Source organism: Panthera leo, chromosome B3 (assembly GCF_018350215.1).
Source record: "Panthera leo isolate Ple1 chromosome B3, P.leo_Ple1_pat1.1, whole genome shotgun sequence".
In the NCBI taxonomy this organism is placed as follows: Eukaryota; Metazoa; Chordata; class Mammalia; order Carnivora; family Felidae; genus Panthera; species Panthera leo.
In genome coordinates this window covers 125,226,447-125,244,120 of record NC_056684.1, presented here as the reverse complement: position 1 = coordinate 125,244,120, position 17,674 = coordinate 125,226,447, and positions in this window count along the sequence as shown.

Below are 17,674 nucleotides of genomic sequence, written 5' to 3'. Positions count from 1 at the left end.
AAAAAGCTCAAGAAAGTAGGGATAGAAGGGTCATATCTCAAAATCACAAAAGCCATATATGAAAGACCCAATGCTAATATCATCCTCAGTGGGGAAAAACTGAGAGCTTTCCACCTAAGGTCAGGAATAAGACTGGGATGTCCACTCTCACCACTGTTACTCAACATAGTATTGTAAGTCTTAGCCTCTGCAATCAGACAACACAAAGAAATAAAAGGCATCCAAATCAGCCAGGAGGAGGTCAAACTTTCGCTCTTTTCAGATGACATGATACTCTATATGGAAAACCCAAAAGATTCCACCAAAAAACTGCTAGAACTGATTCATGAAGTCAGCAAAGTTGCAGGATATAAAATCAATGCACAGAAATTGTTTGCATTCGTATACACCAACAATGAAGCAATAGAGAAATCAAAGAATAGATACCATTTACAATTGCACCAAAAACCATAAAATACCTAGGAATAAATCTAACCAAAGAGGTGAAAAATCTATACACTGAAAACTATGGAAAGCTTATGAAAGAAATTGAAGAAGACACACAAACAATGGAAAAATATTCCATGCTCCTGGATAGGAAGAACAAATATTGTTAAATTTTTTTTAACATTTATTTATTTTTGAGAGACAGACCATGAGCAGGGGAGGGGCAGAGACAGAGGGAGACACAGAATCCGAAGCAGGCTCCAGGCTCCGAGCTGTCAGCACAGAGCCTGACATGGGGCTTGAACCCACAAACTGCGAGATTATGACATGAACTGAAGTTGGACGCTTAACCAACGGAGCCACCCAGGCGCCCCACAAATAATGTTAAAATGTCAATACTACCCAAAGCAATCTACATATTCAATGCAATCCCTATCATAATAACACCAGCATTCTTCACAGAGCTAGAACAAACAATCCTAAAATGTGTATGGAACCACAAAAGACCCCAAATAGTGAAAACAATCTTGAAAAAGAAAACCAAAGCAGGAGGCATCACAATCCCGGACTTCAAGCTGTATTACAAAGCTGTAATCATCAAGACAGTATGGTACTGGCACAAAAACAGACACTCAGATCAATGGAACACAATAGAGAACCCAGAAATGGACCCACATACGCATGGCCAACTAATCTTTGACAAAGCAGGAAAGAATATCCAATGGAATAAAGACAGTCTCTTCAGCAAGTGGTGCTGGGAAAACTGGACAGTGACATGCAGAAAAATGAACCTGGACCACTTTCTTACACCATACACAAAAATAAACTCAAAATGGATGAAACACCTAACTGTAAGACAGGAAGCCATCAAAATCCTTGAGGAGAAAGCAGGCAAAAATCTCTTTGATCTTGGCCGCAGCAACTTCTTACTCAACACATCTCCAGAGGCAAGGGAAACAAAAGCAAAAATGAACTATTGGGACTTCATCAAAATAAAAAGCTTCTGCACAGTGAAGGAAACAATCAGCAAAACTAAAAGGCAACTGACAGAATGGGAGAAGATATTTGCAAACGACATATCAGACAAAGGGTTAGGATCCAAAATCTATAAAGAACTTATCAAACTCAACTCCCAAAAAACAAGTAATCCAGTGAAGAAATGGGCAAAAGATATGAATAGACACTTCTCCAAGGAAGACATCCAGATGGCCAACTGACACATGAAAAAATGCTCTACATCACTCATCATCAGGGAAATATAAATCAAAACCACAATGAGATACCACCTCACACCTGTCAGAATGGATAACATTAACAACTCAGGCAACAACAGATGTTGGTGAGGATGCAGAGAAACAGGATCTCTTTTGTGCTGCTGGTGGGAATGCAAACTGGTGCAGCCACTCTGGAAAACAGTATGGAGGTTCCTAAAAAAATTAAAAATACAACTACCCTACAACCCAGCAATTGCACTACTAGGTATTTACCCAAGGGATACAGGTGTGCTGTTTCAAAGGGACACATGCACCCCAGTGTTTATAGCAGCACTACCAACAATAGCGATAGTATGGAAAGAGCCCAAATGCCCATTGATGGATGAATGGATAAAGAAGATGTGGTATATGTATAAAATGGAGTATTACTCAGCAATCAAAAAGAATGAAATCTTGCCATTTGCAACTACGTGGATGGAACTGGAGGGTATTATGCTAAGCGAGATTGGTCAGTCAGAGAAAGACAAATGTCATATGACTTCACTCATATGAGGACTTTAAGACACAAAACAGATGAACATAAGGGAAGGGAAACAAAAATAATATAAAAAGTGGGAGGGGGACAAAACATAAGAGACTCTTAAATATGGAGAACAAACAGAGGGTTACTGGAGGGGTTGTGGGAGGGGTGTGGGCTAAATGGGTAAGGGGCATTAAGGAATGTACTCCTGAAATCATTGTTGCACTATATGCTAACTAACTTGGATATAAATTATAAATAAATAAATACATACATACATACATACATACATACATACGTATCCTATGGCCCAGTGTAAGGGTGCACAATGCTGAACTCTTTTTCAAAAAGACCTGCTTACAAAGGGTAACCTTAATTCATCATGAATTCAGGTGGATACCATGCTTCTCCCAACCTGATCCCAGCCAATGGCTGAGCACACAGGGGACTTGAGTCAGGCCACTTCTGCCTAAACAAAGACACATCAGCTTTTGCCCTGGGCACCCCATCAGCTGCAACTTCCATCTCTCCCTTCACAGGTGTTGGCTCTGCACCATGGCCAGAGGGCTCCCCCAACCACTCCTGTTCCCTCCCTAATTTATCCTTCTCAAGATTCTCCCACTTCCCACCTACATCTTCTTCTCAGAGACACAAATTGACATACTTAGTAATTTCACTCTTATAAAAATGTAATCCTTAATTCAAAATAAGACCTGAACAAAAAATGATTATCTAAGTATTATTTATAATGAGAAGGGAGGAGGGTGAAAACAACTTAAATATTCAACCACAAGAGGCTCCTGGGTGGCTCAGTCAGTTAAGTGTCCAACCCTTGATCTCAGCTCAGGTCATGATCTCACAGTTCCTGAGATGTGGCACTGAGCCCCTCATTTGACCTGGCTGACAGTAGGCAGCCTGCTTGGGATTCTCTCTCTCTCTCTCTCTCTCTCTCTCTGCCCCTCCCCTTTCTCTCTTTCTCAAAATAAATAAACTTAAAAAAAAAATTCAACCACAAGGTAAAGCTAAATGTAGAACAGCCACTCAATAGCAAACCATAGTGCCATTAAAATTGTTTCTGTGTTTATTCATGTGAACAAAATCACAGGTAGTACACCCTACCCATGACCTTTACTTCAGATTTCTTTGACCCCCTCTAACTGTCTACCCTAGTGCAGTGTGAAGCTTCCCACAAGCCCCTTCTTGAGCAGAGGAGGGTGGATCCACATCTCCCTTTGCCTCCTCACCCTCAGTCTCTGTCTGCCTGGTGTTCTGCCTCTGCCCTGCTGTATCAGTCAGGGTTCAATCAAAGAAGCAAATACCAAATATGGGTATTTACATATATCATACATACTTGCTACATAAATCTGATCTTACACAATTGTGGGAGTTGATTAAATACTCCTCCTTTGTGTCTGATATTAGAACTTGAAGTCCACAAGGCAGACAGGCTGGAAGCAAAGGTGAAGTAAGGTACGGAGAGGACATGTGGGAACCCACACAAATGAGCCAGGGTCCACGATGACAGGCTAATAAGCCCACGTCAGTTCTTGTGGCCTCTGACTTTGATAATTGCTCTGGGCTGAATATTGTTACCCCCCAACTCACATGTTGACATCCTCACTCCCACATGATGGTTAATGTTATGTATTAAAGTGACGGGGATGCAGGGTGCCCAGATTAAACATGATTTATGGATGGGTCTGCAGGTTGCTTCTGGATGAGATTAGAGTTTGAATGGGTAGACTCAGCAAAGTAGATGGACCTCCCCCCGACCTCCAGTGTGAGTGAGCATCATCCAATCAGCTGAGGGCCTGAATAGAACAAAAAGTAGAAGAAGGGATGAATTTTCTGCCTGCTTGAGCTAGAACATCAGTCTCCTCCTGCCCTTGAACTGAGATTTACCCCATGTGTTCCCCTAGTTCTCAGGCCTTTAGTGTCAGACTATAATTACACTCTTGTCTTTCCTGGATCTCCAGCTTCCAGGAGGCAGATCCTGGAATTTCTCAGCTTCCATTATTACATGAGCCAATTCCTTACAATAAATCTCCTTTTATACATATAAATTATTATATATATAATATTAATAACATAATATTTTTTATTATATAATTATATTATAATTAATATAGTATAAATAGGATATAGCTATAAGCATATATGTATGTATAGATATGTACCTATATATACATTTATATCTTACTTACACATTTTTGGGGGGTCTTATTGGTTGTTTTTCCAGAGATCCCTAATATACCCCAGTACCTCAGCATGTGACTATATTTGGAGACAGTGTCTTTAATAAGTTAATTAAGTTAAAATTACTCATTAGGGTGGGTCATGATCTAATGTGGCCAGTATCCCTATAAGAAGAGGAAATTAGAATTGAAACACACACACACCAAGGGAATCTGATGTGAAGACACAGAAAGAAGATGCCATCTACAAGCTAAGGAGAGGCTTAAAGGAAACCAACCCAGCCAACACCTTGGTCTCAAACTCATAACCTTCAGAACTGTGGGAAAATACATTCCTGTTGCTTAGCCACCTGGTCTGTGGCTTTTTGTTATAGCAGCCCTGGCAAACTAATACAATGACATAGGCATCCTACAGAAGCCACAGCCCTTCTCCATGAAATTTCATGCACTGGAATGGGAGATGCTGAAGGAGGGTTCAAGGAGATTAGAACAGTTGCACGTTCAGTTGCTGCTTCACACCAACAGGGTGACCAGAAACCTACCCTGACCAGAAAAATCCACTGGAGAACGCAGTTCAGCCTAGACAAGTTGGCATACTACAAAGCCAACATAATCACCCAACATAAAACGTAGCCACTCCTACCATTTCCATTACAACAGGGGTTCTCAACTGAGTTTTCCCCCATGGGACACTTCGCAATGTCTAGAGATACTTTATAGTTGTCATAAATGGAAGGCGGGCTGCCATCGGCACCTAGTTGGTAGAGGTCAGGGATGCTACTAAACACTCTTCAGTGCACAGGGACTGCACAACAAGGAATTATCCAGCCCCAAAAGGTCAGTGGTCCCCAGGCTGAGAAACCCTGCATTGCATCAACAAATCCTTCACACCAAGAATTCAAAATTCTAGCAGATGCAATGAAAACTGAGCTGGGGAAAGGAACATTGCACAGTGTGCAGCAGTGTACCATCACCTCTCTGTCCCTCCTCTCTCCCTCTATCAGCTCTTCACTCCCACCTCCCACACTTCCTGGGAGCTCCAGATTCTGCTCCTCCACCTTGCCGTGTAGCTTTCTCCTTCTCTGACATCTTGACATCATCCAATATCCTGAAACTCAGAGTCCCATCTTATGCCCCAAGGAATTATCAGAGTGTTTTTTTTTTTAATACTGTGACATCTTCCCCAAAGGGAAATTTGGATGCCGAGAGGTAAGGTCCAAAAGTTGTCTCCACCTTGAAATATATCTATACGAGTATACTCAAAATATTCAGACCAAAATAAAAAATCTGAAAGTGTATGACACTCAGGCTGAATTCTGAATATTGCAATTTGATTTATTTTCGCTTTTTGCTTATCTACACTTTCCATTTCTTCCACACTAAAGAGACATGTTTACTAAAGAAAAAATTATGTCTATGGGGATGATATAGAACAACATGTAAAAATTCTTACAAAATAATGTCAAATGAATGAAGTATCAGATTTAGTTATATATAGTATATGACTCTATTTTTAAAGTATGGGGAGAAAAAAAAACCCAAAGGGGAATAGGGAAGGGAAACAAGAACAAATGACTAGAAAGAAACACATTATGGTGTTTTATTCAGAAAGCCACACCAGAAATGATTTTGTTTTTCTCTGTTGTTACTTGTCCTAATTTTTAAAAATTAACCCAATATACATACCCAGTATAACCCTCTGGCCTACAGTGTGGGTGAGTGCTTCAAATATGGTGGGTGTCCTTTCCATGATTAGGTTACCTTATATAACAGAAGTGAGGATATTTTTACAAATATCAGGTCCCTAATCAACCGACTTTGAGTTCATCAAAATGGAGATTATTCTGGGAGGACCTGATCTAATCAGGTAAGCCTTTTAAAATATATATACATATATACATATATACACACATATATATGTATATATGTATATATATATATATGTATATACACACATATATATATGTATATATATACGTATATATACACATACATATATATACATATATATGTATGTATATATATATACGTATATATATGTATATATATACAAGCTAAGGAGAGCTTAGCTTGTATATATATATGTGTATATATATATGTATATATACATATATATATATATGTATATATATATGTATGTATATATTGAGAGAGAGAGAGAGAGAGAGCATGAGTGGGGGAGGAGCAGAGAGAGAGGGAAAGAGGGAGAATCCCAAGCAGGCTCCACACTGTCAGCACAGAGCCTGACGTGGGGCTAGATCTCACAAACTGTGAGATCATGACCTGAGCTGAAGTCAAGAGTTGGACACTTAACTGACTGAACCACCCAGGCGCCCTAGGAAGCCTTTTAAAAGAGGGTTTACAGGCCAGAGATTTGAAGCAACAGACTCTCCTGGTGGCCTCAAAGAAGCAATGAGTTTGTTGTTGCTATGAATTTTACATCCTCAAAGAAATGAATTCTGCCAATACTCACACGGGCTTGGAGGAGGACCCCCAGCTCTCAAATACCTTAGTTGCAGCCTTGTGAGACCCTGAGCAGAGGATTCATTTCCGCTGTGCTGAGACTCCTGAAACATGGAAACTATGGGAATAATAAATGTCTGTTTTAAGCAGCTTCATTTGTCATAATTTGTTAAGCATCAACAGAAAACGAATAGAACCAACTAGGCTTTCAGTGGAAAAATACATTTTAATAAATAAACCATAGGGGCACCAGTGTGGCTCAGTCAGTTGAGCGTCCAACTCTTGGTTTTGGCTCAGGTCAGGATCTCACGGTTTGTATGTTCAAATCCCACATTGGGCTCTGCGCTGACAGTGCAGAGCCTGCTTAGGATTCTCTCTCTCTCAAATAAATAAACTTAAAAATAAATAAATAAACCATAGAATGGGAAGAAAGACATCTGGGTCTCTATCATCACCATTAACTACCTATACGATCTTAAGTCACTTCTTAAGGTGTGAAGTTTTAAAATATGTAATATGAGAGATAGAGGCTTGAAAATCCGATGATTCTAAATCTTGCCACAATCAACTCTCAGTTACTGCACCTTTTTCTCCTCTTGCTTATAATGGAGTCTCATAGTGCTAAAGATAGGTAACCCATTAGTTAGGCTGTCAAAATCTTTTCATAATAGAGAGATGCTCTTTATAGCAGTATTTATTCTTCAAAATATGGCACTTGCCTCACTACAACCCAATTGTAATTTCAGAATAAAAATATATAGCAAAATGCTTAAAATCAAGTATACACAAACTAAAATGGCACAAAGGAGTATTTTATGAAATGGGAGAAAGCCCAACAAAAGAAGGATTAAACTGAAAGTGTGCTTCTTAGAATTTAGAATTGGGTTTTGAAAAGGAAGAGAATTAGAAAATAAAAGCAAGCAGCCCAACCCAAAGAAAGGAACAAGTAGGATTAAATAAGCAAGTAAAACTACATCTGAAACAGAATATGTTTCTACAGACTGAATTGTGTCCCTCCTCCCAAATTCACATGTGGAAACCCTACCCGCCCCCTCCATGTGATGGTATTTAGAGATGGTGATCGCCTCCTTTGGGAGGAGATTAGGTTCAGATGGATCATGAGGGTGGAGCCTTCTGCTAGGGTTACTGTCCTTGTAAGAAGAGACACCAGAACCTGAGAGCACGCTCAGTCTCTTTCATAGCCACGTGAGGACACAGGAAAAGGCAAAAAAAGCTCTCGCGGGAGCCTGACCACACCAGCACCCTGATCTCAGACCCCCGGTCTTCAAAACTATGAGAAATACATTTCTCTTCTCTAAGCCACCCAGTCTGTGGTATTTTCTCATGACAGCCTGAGCTGACTAATACACATGTATAAGGGGGAAAGAAAAAAATAGGATTGGAGATGTAGAGGAGAGGAGGGAAAAAGATGCTTGGCGGCCATGCAGGGGAGTTTAAATTTGTTGCCCAAGGTTATAAGAAGCCCTTATGACTTCTTGAGCCAGAGAGATTGAGGGAAATGAGTCTGATGATAATCTCATCAGCAAGTTTGTGTGACATGAAGTTATGAGGGCTATAACCAGGATGGTGACCGTGGAAAAGAATGGAAGCAGAACTTCCAAGAAACATTAAGTGACGTGAATTGCCAGAACTTCAAAATAAATTTAATTATTATTATATAATGAACTCATTCCTTAAGTCTGAAAAATGAGAAATTCTGATAAGGGACATGGTGGGGATCTGGCTAATTAATGAGGAATTGATGAAGGAACCTGGTCCTCTTTAACAGAGGCACCTATCTCCTGGGCTCACCAGCAAACCTCTCAAAGTTTTCTGGAGAATCAATAAGAAATTGAAAATGTTGTTTGACCTTTAGTAGGACTACTGAAGAACAGAATACCCAGGTTGACCTCTTTCTTAGGTGCCAGCTGATTAGTGTTAAAAAATTGCTAGGGGCGCCTGGGTGGCTCAGTTGGTTAGGTGTCTGACTTCGGCTCAGGTCATGATCTCGCAGCACTTGAGTTCAAGCCCTTCATCAGGTCTGTGCTGACACAGCTCAGAGGCTGGAGCCTGCTTTGGATTCTGTGTCTCCCTCTCTCTGCCCCTCTCCTGCTTGCACTCTGTCTCTCTCTCTGTCTCTGTCTCTCAAAAATAAACATTAAAAAAATTTTTTTAACTGAAAAAAGGCTTTACCTTTTTGGTCTTTTGTTATTAGAATGCTTTCTTATTTTACTGCCTTTATTCCTCATGACAGTTCTGAGAGATAAACCAGGTTTAATAATCGTGGTTTTGTAGACTCAGAAACTGAGCCTTAGAGATGTTACATAACTTTCCAAAGTTTCCACAGCTGAACTGCTGAACTGGCAGATGGCACAATTCAGAGTAGTGTCCAGGTCTGTTCCACAATATGGCTTTATTTTTTTACTTATTTTTTGGTAGCACATGAGACTGCTCACTTAAGTGCATTTTTTATTTTATTTATTTTATTTTGAGAGAAATCACATGCGAGAAAAGGAGGGGCAGAAAGAGAATCCCAAGCAGACTCCATGCCCAGCTCAATCTCACGACCGTGAGATCCTGACCTGAGCCAAAATCAAGAGTTGGACACTTAACTGACTGAGGCACCCCACGTTCATTTTTTAATACCTTTTTTTTTCAAAATGAAGTACAGACATACCTCAGAGATACTGTAGCTTTGGTTCCGGTACACTGCAATGAAGCCAATATTACAATAAAGCAAACGTTGCAAAAAAGTGAGTCAAATGAATTTTTTGGTTTCCCAGTGCATATAAATTATGTTTATACTATAGCCTATTAAGTGTGCAACAGCATATGTTGTAAAAAATAATGTACATGCCTTAATTTATGCTAACCATCCCTGAGCTTTTGGTGAGATGTAATCACTGACCACAGATCACCGTAACAAATATAATAGGCACATTGTGAGTGCCCAATGAAAAAGTTTAAAATTTTGCAAGAATTACCAAAATGTGACACAAAGATAGGAAGTGAGCAAATGCTGTTGGAAAAATGGTGCCGATAAACTTGATCCATGCTGGTTGCCACAAGCCTTCACCTTATGAAAAAAATGCAATACTTGTGAAACGCAATAAAATGAGGTATGCCTATATATTTTAGCTTCTTTACTACTGTCGCTTATTACAAATTTCCACAAACATAGTGACTTAAAACTACACAAATTTATTATCTTACAGTTCTGAATGTCAGAAGTCCAAAAATGGACCTTCCAAGGCCAAATCACGAAGTTGGCAGGGCTGTGTTCCTTCCAGAGGCTCCAGGGATAATCCATTCTTTGCTGTTTCTAGCTTCTAGAGTCTATCTGCATCCTTTGGTTCATGGTCCTCTTTCAGAAATAGCATCTCCTCTTCTCTGACTTTGGCCCTCCCACCTCCCTCCTGTAAGAAAGTTTATGATTACATTATGATTATCCATTCTCATTGGCTAATCCGGGAGAATCTTCCCATCTCAAGACCCTTAACTCAATTACATAAGCAAAGTCCTATGCTTTCAAAGGTAACAGGAGGTATACACAGGTTTGGGGATTAGGAACATCTTGGTAGGGGGTGCATTAGTCTGCCTGCCACAATGTATCATCTACATACATGAAAATGCATGGATCTTAAGGGCATGGTTCTATGAGTTTTGACAGATGTATCTCTGTCACTTATGTGACCCACAAGCTAATTAGACTATAGATGATTTCTATTAACCAAAAGTTCCCTTCTTCCCCTTTCCAGTTAATTTTCCCCTTCCCACCCTAACCACTAAGCAACCGCTGTTCTGAACTCTATCACTATAGGTTAGCTGTAACTGTTGTCGAGCGCCATAGGAATGGAATCATAAAAGATGAGCTCTTTCATGTCTGTTTTCTTTTGCTCAGCATGTTTTTGAGATTCGTCCATGATATGCACATATCAATAATTCTCTCCTTTCTGTTGCCAAGTAACACTCCATTGTATCAACATAACAGTTTGCTAATCCATTCACAAGGTGAACATTTTAAGTGATTCCAAGATCTTCCCTATTACGAATTTAGCTACCAGGAACATTATTGCGTGAGACATTATATGAACATAGGATCTCATCTCTCTCGAGCAAGCACTTAAGAATGAAAACATTAAGTTACAGGGTCGATATATGTTTCATAGACAAGGACTATGGATAAAAATTTTTTTCAGCAGATGTACCCTTTTACAGCCCTATAAGTTCCAATTGCTCTACATCCTCATCAATACTTGTCATTGTTTAAAAGTTCTGCCATTTTAAGGGGAGTGATATTTTGTTGTGATTTTAATTTACATTTCCTTGAAGACTAAAGATGTTGAACACCTTTTCACGTGCTTATTTTCTACTTACCTATTTTCTTTGCAAGGGCATGTTCAAACTTTTTCCATTTGTGGGATATTTTTATTATTATGTTTTATTCTATTTGTATATTTATTATTGCATTTTGTATTTCTATTTATTACATAAATATATACATGTGTTATATTTATGTTATTCATATTAGTTAATTCACATTTATTTTATGTCTATGTTTATAGCCTGGATAGTTTTAAATAATATATTCATTATGTGTTTATTATCAAGTTCTTAACACATTTTGGACACAAATTCCCTTTAAAAATATGCACTGCAAATATTTTCTCCTGTTTTCTCTGTGGCTCATTCATTCATTTTCCAGAGATTTTAATATATAGAAAGACATAAATAGATATAGAAATGGGAGCACCTGGGTGGCTCAGTTGGTTAAGCGTCCAACTACTGGTTTCAGCTCAGGTCATGACTTCATGGTTTGTGAGTTCGAGCCCCACATTGGGCTCTGTGCTGACAGTGCAGAGCCTGCTTGGGATTCTCTCTCTCCTTCTATCTCTGACCCTCCCCTGCTCTCTGTCTCCCTTTCTCTCTCTCAAAATAAATAAATAAACTTAAAAAATATATGTAGAAGTGGGTATAGATATGTGTAGTTATGTGTATTATGAATGTGTGTATGCATTCATTTATATATACATACATATATGCACACATAAACATACATCTATACCTACACACACACACACACACACACACACACACACACACACACACAATTCCCAGCTCCATCTGCTAAGATATTTTAGAAACATTAACAACCCAGTAGTAATGAATACTCTTGGAATATAAACACCATTCTCCACTGAAGAAAAGCAGGCCTGCTTGGAGAAATGGCTGATTCCAACACTGGATCAAGGGAAGTAGAAACAAAATACAAGTAGTGCAAAAATGTAAGAACGCTCTCAAAAAGATAGAGTAGTCAGTTTGAAGAGGCGCCCACTGGCTAAATCTGAGATAATCTGAACATCAAAATAATGATAGGTAGGATTATAACGTATTGAATAAAAAATGTGTGAGTCTATAACAATGTAAATTAATCAATTAAATGAAGAAATAAATAAGAAAAATCTCTGCCTACGCTAGAAAGCTAATAATAAATGTAGAAGGAATGATAGAATTAGAAAATCACCATTTGGCAGCTGTCATAGTAATTATTGATTCAGGCAAGAATCATGAATATACATGGTAAAACTAGTGGGTGAATGTTTAAGGAATAGTGAGATATTTGCAGAATCTCAGTGTCTTCTTCAAGATACATATTAATTGCAAAAGGTAAATACAATGAAACACCTCCTTAACTAATTGATTAACATTATCATTGCCAGAATTTGGACTAACCAATAGCATTTGGTGCCTGACATGATGCACTAAGAGAATTCAGCATCATTTCTGTGGTGGTCTTCCCAAATGTACATAACCTGAATCTAATCATAACACAAATTGACATTAGGGTAAATTCTATGAAATAACTTATTTGTACACTTAAAAATTATTAGTATCAAGGGGTTCAGAAACACACACACTTTCAAGAACTGTTCCAGGTTAAAGGACACTAATGAGATGTGACAAACTGGATGCAACTGATGATGTTGGATTTTCTATTGTTAGAAAGGACATTATTGTGGCAAGTCAGTACAAGATCAATAAAGTCTGTAGATTAGATGATAGTATTGAATCAGTGTGAAGTTTCTAACTTTGATCATAGTTCTGTGGCTATGTTAGAGAATTCTTTGTTTTCAGGAAATACTAACATATTTAGAGAAGCATCATGCCTGCAACTTATTCTCAATTGTTTTAATTATATACATTTGTGCCAATGTGTACAAACATTTTTCATGCATGTATGAAATATGTATTTATTGTATATCTTAGTATATACATAATACATACATTTCTTTTTTTTGTCAATGCTGCCCTTCAAGGTGGATTTATGTGAAGTCAACATGGCATAGCTGGGAACCTATTCAAGAATAGGGAATGATCAGGGTTGCCTGGTGGCTCAGTCAGTTAAGCATCAGATTTGAGGTCAGGTCATGATCTCATGGTTCATGAGTTCTAGACCTGCATCTGGCTCACTGCTGTCAGTGTGGAGTGTGCTTCAGATCCTCTGTCTCCTCTGTCTCTGTCTCTGTCTCTCTCTCTCTCAAAAATAAAAATAAAACCTTCAAAAAAAATTTTTAAGGGTAGGAAATGATCAAAGCGTGCCTCGGTGGTTCAATTGGTTAAGCATCTGACTCTTGATTCTGGCTCAGGTCATGACCTCATGGCTTGTGAGTTCAGCCCCTGCATAGGGCACCTGCTTGGGATTCTCTCTCTCTCCCTCTCTGCCCCTCCCCCACTTGCTCAAGCACGAGCTCCTCAAAATAAATACACTTAAAAAAAACTTTATTTTGCATTGTAAATGTTTTCTAAACTTACTTCCATGTGATTTGCATTTACAATAATATTATTTGAATATTTTGGGGATCCTTATTTGAAGATCTTTCTCTTTTACCGTCTCAATTTTGTACTTACCATCTCAGTTTCTAACTCCTGCTGAATCAAACTTTTGAGTACAATTGTTTTAATTGGTTACTTTAGCATTATATCCAAACTATTAATAAAAAGGATTATGTAATTATTTGCTTATTTTCATGCAGGAGGGGGAAGCTCCAGGCCACTATCCAAGCCACACTTAAAGAGAGCCAATCTCAGAGTCATAAAAATAGTATTCTGACTACCCCTTAATATTGACCTAAAATCCCTACACCATCTGGCCCGAGTCACTCTCTGACTTCCCCTGCTCCCGTTCTCCTGCCATCTCCTCCTTCACCTGCTTCTACAGCCATAGGATTCCTTGCTATTCTTGGAGCATAAGAGACGTGCTCTTGTCTTAGAACCTTTATTGGGGCTGCTTCTTATTCCTGGAAGGCTCTTCATGTCCACATTTTTAAAATTTTTTTTATTTTCTATTTGAAGGGTAATTAACATACATTTATTTATGTATTTATTTATTTATTTATAAGGGTATGTATGTATGTATTTATTATGTTCTATTTATTTCAGATGTTACACAAATCAAAACCACAATTAGGTTACTAGGAAGATGGCGGCATAGGAGGATGCTGGGCTCACTGCGCGTCCTGTTGATCACTTAGATTGCACTTACACCTGCCTAAATAACCCAGAAAACCACCAGAGGATTAGCAGAACGGAGTCTCTGGAGCCAAGCGCAGACAAGAGGTCACGGAAGAGGATGACATGATACTATACATGGAAAATCCGATAGACTCCACCAAAAGTCTGCTAGAACTGATACATGAATTCAGCAAAGTTGCAGGATACAAAATCAATGTACAGGAATCAGTTGCATTCTTATACACTAACAATGAAGCAACAGAAAGACAAATAAAGAAACTGATCCCATTCACAATTGCACCAAGAAGCATAAAATACCTAGGGATAAATCTAACCAAAGATGTAAAAGATCTGTATGCTGAAAACTATAGAAAGCTTATGAAGGTAATTGAAGAAGATATAAAGAAATGGAAAGACATTCCCTGCTCATGGATTGGAAGAATAAATATTATCAAAATGTCAATACTACCCAAAGCTATCTACATATTCAATGCAATCCCAATCAAAATTGCAACAGCATTCTTCTTGAAACTAGAACAAGCAATCCTAAAATTCATATGGAACCACAAAAGGCCCCGAATAGCCAAAGTAATTTTGAAGAAGAAGACCAAAGCAAGGAGGCATCACAATCCCAGACTTTAGCCTCTACTACAAAGCTGTCATCATCAAGACAGCATGGTACTGGCACAAAAACAGACACATAGACCAATGGAATAGAATAGAAACCCCAGAACTAGAGCCACAAACGTATGGCCAACTAATCTTTGACAAAGCAGGAAAGAACATCCAATGGAAAAAAGACAGTCTCTTTAACAAATGGTGCTGGGAGAACTGGACAGCAACATGCAGAAGATTGAAACTAGACCACTTTCTCACACCATTCACAAAAATAAACTCAAAATGGATAAAGGACCTGAATGTGAGACAGGAAACCATCAAAACCCTAGAGGAGAAAGCAGGAAAAGACCTCTCTGACCTCAGCTGTAGCAATCTCTTACTCGACACATCCCCAAAGGCAAGGGAATTAAAAGCAAAAGTGAATTACTGGGACCTTATGAAGATAAAAAGCTTCTGCACAGCAAAGGAAACAACCAACAAAACTAAAAGGCAACCAACGGAATGGGAAAAGATATTTGCAAATGACACATCGGACAAAGGGCTAGTATCCAAAATCTATAAAGAGCTCACCAAACTCCACACCCGAAAAACAAATAACCCAGTGAAGAAATGGGCAGAAAACATGAAGAGACACTTCTCTAAAGAAGACATCCAGATGGCCAACAGGCACATGAAAAGATGCTCAACGTCGCTCCTTATCAGGGAAATACAAATCAAAACCACACTCAGATATCACCTCACGCCAGTCAGAGTGGCCAAAATGAACAAATCAGGAGACTATAGATGCTGGAGAGGATGTGGAGAAACGGGAACCCTCTTGCACTGTTGGTGGGGATGCAAATTGGTGCAGCCACTCTGGAGAACAGTGTGAAGGTTCCTCAGAAAATTAAAAATAGACCTACCCTATGACCCAGCAATAGCACTGCTAGGAATTTACCCAAGGGATACAGGAGTACTGATGCATAGGGGCACTTGTACCCCGATGTTTATAGCAGCAGTCTCAACAATAGCCAAATTATGGGAAGAGCCTAAATGTCCATCAACTGATGAATGGATAAAGAAATTGTGGTTTATATACACAATGGAGTACTACAGGGCAATGAGAAAGAATGAAATATGGCCCTTTGTAGCAACGTGGATGGAACTGGAGAGTGTGATGCTAAGTGAAATAAGCCATACAGAGAAAGACTGATACCATATGTGTTCACTCTTATGTGGATCCTGAGAAACTTAACAGAAACCCATGGGGGAGGGGAAGGAAAAAAAAAAGAGGTTAGAGTGGGAGAGAGCCAAAGCATAAGAGACTCTTAAAAACTGAGAACAAACTGAGGGTTGATGGGGGGTGAGAGGGAGGGGAGGGTGGGTGATGGGTATTGAGGAGGGCACCTTTTGGGATGAGCACTGGGTGTTGTATGGAAACCATTTTGACAATAAATTTCATATATTGAAAAAAAAAAAACCACAATGAGATATCACCTTACACCCATCAGAACAGCTAGATCCACTCCATGTCTTCATGGTTCATTCCTCATCACTTTAAGTCTCTGCTCAAATGTGAGCTTTACAGGGAAGTCTTCCCTGAACTTCCTGCTTTAAATGTAAATGGTGGTCCCCACTCACCCCCCGGTACCCTATTCCCCTTCTGTACTATTTATGTTTTTCCCTGTAGTACTTATCACCTTCTAAATAATTATAATTATTTCTTTTATTCTATTTCTCTAGAATGTACACTCTTATGATTTTTGTCTGTTTTATTAATCACTGAATCCTTAGCACCAAGAACCTGGTGTACCTCAACAGTAGGTGGTGAGAAAGAAAAAGAGGAACGCCTGACAAGCAGAAGCCGGCCTGACACTCACAACCAGGCCATGTTCTTCTCCTATGGGACATAAACAATCACAGAATACCAACAACAGACAGGCTACTCTGCAACTAAGATTAAATGAAGCAAAGCAAACCATTTCACGATTTTATCTAAGCACAGACAGAAACAAGTTCCCTGTGTCATCCACAAAGTACCAAACACTTCATCTCTTGGCTAAAATAAGTAACTACTGTTTCTTCACCAATGATTGCTTCATCCTCATTCTAGTCTCCTCTCCTTTCAGATAAGGTTTACTGCTTGATTTCTACCAAATCATAGAAATCGGGGGTACTGCTAACAGCATCCAATCTAGACCAAACCCAACTTTTCTGGATCCTCCCACCAATTACCCAACCAAAGTCCAAATCCTATAATAGGTTCTTTCTAAAGCCTCCTTACAGAGAGAGATGCCATGCATGTGTTCTCCCTCATTAGTAAGTACTAAACCTAATGTGTTCAACTACAGGGGTGTCCCTAGTGGTCTTTAGCAGAAAGGCATTGACAGTGCCCAGAAAATATTTGTTGAATGAAGGAAGGAAGGAGGGAAGGAAGGAAGGAAGGAAGGAAGGAAGGAAGGAAGGAAGGAAGCATTATCCTATGTATATAATGTTCTTAACCCAACATTCACTGATTAAATACATTGCCGTCTACTCAGTTAAGTATTCTAAATTTAATGGTAGCTCTAAAGCATTTATCTCCACTTTATAAGGTTCACTTAATCAAGTTCTTATTGAAATTTAGTTTTAATCCAGTCTCTCTCCAGAACTGTAGTTAATAAATCTATGAAAAAATTAGACCAAAAGATGCCTGTCCGTTTCTTCAGGGTATAAAGGTATCTCGGCCTTTCCTTTATCTGGTATGA